Here is a 3,814-nt window from a genome sequence, read left to right on the forward strand (position 1 = left end):
TAATGAAGAAAGAGATCTAGTATGCAGGTTCTGGGTTGATGATACATTGCTTGATCTGAGCTAAGGAGAGATCTCACCGGTTGATGGAAGACTAGATCTAAGGATAGATCGGGATCAAATTGGTTGAAATGAACTATCTTTATATGGTTGATTATGCGTATTTTTAGATATGCATACTGACGCAATGTTATGTTATGGGTATGACTGATATCTGGTACAGCTGCAAGTTATGAGAAATTATTTTTAGATCTATACGCAGGTTGTCTTTGGTAAAAGCGCGTGTATACGCGGGTTGGTTTCATTGAAGTAGCGTATATCTGTTGAAGCTTAATTTTTGGGTTGCAGTTGGGTCTGACTGTTTTTGCAGAGTTCTGTAGTCTGCTCTGTGTTCTGGTGACTGGGTGTTGACAGGTTTTCAGTTGTTCAGTGATTCAAAGATTGATGATGCTAGTATTGGTTGTTTTGTGCTTCAATGATTGAATCGTGGTCTTCAGATTGTAATGTTGTGCTTCAGGAGTATCCAGTCTGAAAATTGATGAAAAGTGGTACCTGAAGGAAAGAAGATTGTAGGCCAGCACCTACGTACTGGTATCTTAGCTAGTACAAGAGCAAAAGGGGGTTGGAGCTCCCTTCCAGGAGAGTTTGGAAAACGAGAGAAGGTTGTAGCCTTCTGCAGGTTGTAGCCTGTGTACTGGTATAAGGCTGCACCAGTACAAAAGATTGTAAACTGAAGTTTCTTATTAAAGAAAGATAGAGACGACTTGCAGCAGGTGGTTTTCACCCACATTGGGTTTCCACCTTATATCATGGTGTTCATGTGTGTGGCTTTTGTGTGATGATCTGTTCTGTTATACTGCACCTGTTTACTTTTAATATGGTTAATAATGTCCTGATGCATTTACTGAAGATAAACTAACTGAATCATAAGATTTCTGGTTATACGCTGGTTGCTTTAGACACAGTAGCGTGTACACGCTGGTTCACTTAACTGAAGTAGCGTATATGTTTCTGAGTATTGAAAAAGTTTTATTGATCTGATAATACTGATTCACCCCCTCTCTCAGTATTATTTCCAACAATTGGTATCAGAGCGGGTCCTTCAGAGAAGCTTGATCGCTTGAAGGTAGTTCGTTCATCATGAGCAACTATGAGAGAGAAGCATCAATCAGGCCACCGGTTTTTGATGGGACAAACTTCAATTATTGGAAGGTAAGAGTTACTGCCTATCTTCAATCTCTTGGTACAAAAGTTTGGGACATCGTAGAGACATGCTACACTTTTCCTTCAGCTACTCCTACAGATCCAGCCGAGAAAAAGAAATATGAAACAAATACGAAAGCAGTCAGTACTCTATTAGGATGTATATCCCAATCGGAATTCATGAAGGTAATGCGCTTTAAATCCGCAAAAGAAATATGGGACAAAATTGTCACGAGCTATGAAGGAGACGAACAGGTAAAGCGTGTTAAACTTCAAACTCTCAAGATTAAGTATGAGACTCTCAGAATGTATAATGATGAAAGTGTGGCTAACTATTTCCTTAGGGTAGATGAGATTGTTAATTGCATGAAAAACTTGGGTGAAGAAATAAAAGAGGCTATTGTGGTTGAAAAGGTTCTAAGATCATTGTCCCCCAAATTTGAATCTAAAGTGTCTGCAATAGAAGAAAAGAAAATCTACGAGTTCTTACTATGTCTCAGCTTCACGGAATTCTAACTGCTTACGAAATGAGAAAAGGAGGTCCATCAGACAGAAGAGAAGCTGCTTTCAAGGCTTCAGGCAAAGAAGATTATTATGAAGCAAGTCACGTGCCAGAAGATGAAGAAGAAGAATCAAATTTTGTCAGAAATCTTCAAAGGGGTTTTGGAAGGTTCAGAGGTAAGTTACCTTTTAAATGCTTTACTTGTGGAAGAGTAGGTCATTATGCTGCCAAATGTCCTCACAAAGATAAGAATGACAAGGGAAAGGAACCTGTTAAATGGAACAAGAAACAGAATGAAAAGAAGAAAAGCTATTACACTCATGAAGATAGTGATGGTCTTTCAAATAGTGACGAAGATGAACAGGGTTATAGATATAAACTTTTAATGCCTTTTGAAGATGATGACTACATGGATGCTATAGATGTAGAAGGCTTTTATGAAGAAATGAATAATCTCAAAGTTTGCTTAGAAGAGAAAAGTGTTATTATTGATTCTCTACAATGTCAACTGGCAGAAAAGGAAAAACATCTTGAAATATTGGAATGTGAGATTGTTTGTCTTAGAAAGGAGATTGAGAAAACAAAAGCAATTAATCTTAAATTTGTTAAAGGATCTGAAACCTTGGATGAGATTATCAATGTGCAGCGTTCTCCTCTGATCAAGACAGGTCTGGGATATAATGGAGAAACATCTCAAGCTTCTACCTCTAAAAGTTATCTTGATGCAGCAAGGAGGAGTGAACAAAGACCAAATAAAAGTCATCAGGTGAATCAGGGACAGTTTACCTCAAGAACAAATAAAGACTATCAAGAAGTTCGGGGACAAGCGGCCTTAAGGACAAACAGAAGCTACAATCAGCCACAGGTAAAATCTTCCCAATTTGCCCCAAGAATGGATGTCAATAGAAGCTACAATCGGTTGGATGATAGATCTGATTATCGAAGAAATTTCTTTAATGGCCAATGCTTTTCTTGCCATAACTTCGGTCACAAAGCAGCTCAATGTGTTGCCTACAAGACAATCATGACTAGAGAAGCTCAAAAGCAAAGAAGTATGACTAGAACCATGAAAAGGACTTATAACAACTTTTCGGTTCTTGAAAATGAAGTTGAATGCTCTATTTGTAATAACTTTGGTCATGAAGACTCTGAATGCAGGAGCAGGTTCTGGAAGACAACTCAGAAGGAACAAACCTCAAATGTCAGAACATGGAGAATAAAGGAACCGCAACCAGAAAGATGTGGGATAGCCTTTTATGCAGAAGGTCAAGAAAGTCTATGGTACATTGACAGCGGATGTTCGAAGCATATGACAGGGGACAAAGAAAAACTTGAATCATATACCGCATTAGAAAAGGGAAAGAAAGTTTCTTTTGGAAATGATATCTCTGCAGCCATAAAAGGAAAAGGCGTTGCTCCGTTGAAAGAGAAGGTCAAAGCTGGAAATGTTCTGTATGTTGATGGATTGAAGCATAATCTTCTGAGTGTCAGTCAGATGTGCGATCAAGGAACAGAGGTAATATTTAGATCAAATGGATGTTGTGTTCGTGATCTTGATACAGGTGAAACAGTGATCAAAGGAAGAAGGACTCCAAATAATCTATACATATTTGAAGAAAGACAACAACAATGTTATTTGAGCAAGAATGATGAACACTGGCTATGGCATCGGAGGTTGGGGCATCTAAGCTTTCCACAAATAAGGAAAGCATGCAAATATCAGGCAGTTCGTGATCTTCCAGATATCAAAATTCCAGACAACACCATATGCAAATCATGTCAGTTTGGAAAGCAAACCAAAACTAATTTTCCTGAGAAGGAAGGATCAGCTAGCATGCCTCTTGAGCTAGTACATACAGATACATGTGGTCCATTCAGAAAAAGAACACCTCGAGGAGAAGAATATTTGATATTATTCATTGATGATTTCTCCAGGTTTGTCTGGTTAGGACTTATGAAGCACAAAGATGAAGCATTCGAAAAATTCAAATCCTTCAAAGCCTTGGCTGAAAATGAATCAGGACACAAGATTAAGTGCCTCAGATCTGACAGAGGTGGGGAGTTTACCTCAAATGAATTTTTCGATTTCTGTGAAGAACATGGGATAAGAAG

The sequence above is a fragment of the Pinus tabuliformis genome, chromosome X (genome assembly GCF_031772625.1).
Source record: "Pinus tabuliformis cultivar Carrire ecotype Pingquan chromosome X, CPIR1, whole genome shotgun sequence".
Taxonomy (NCBI): domain Eukaryota; kingdom Viridiplantae; phylum Streptophyta; class Pinopsida; order Pinales; family Pinaceae; genus Pinus; species Pinus tabuliformis.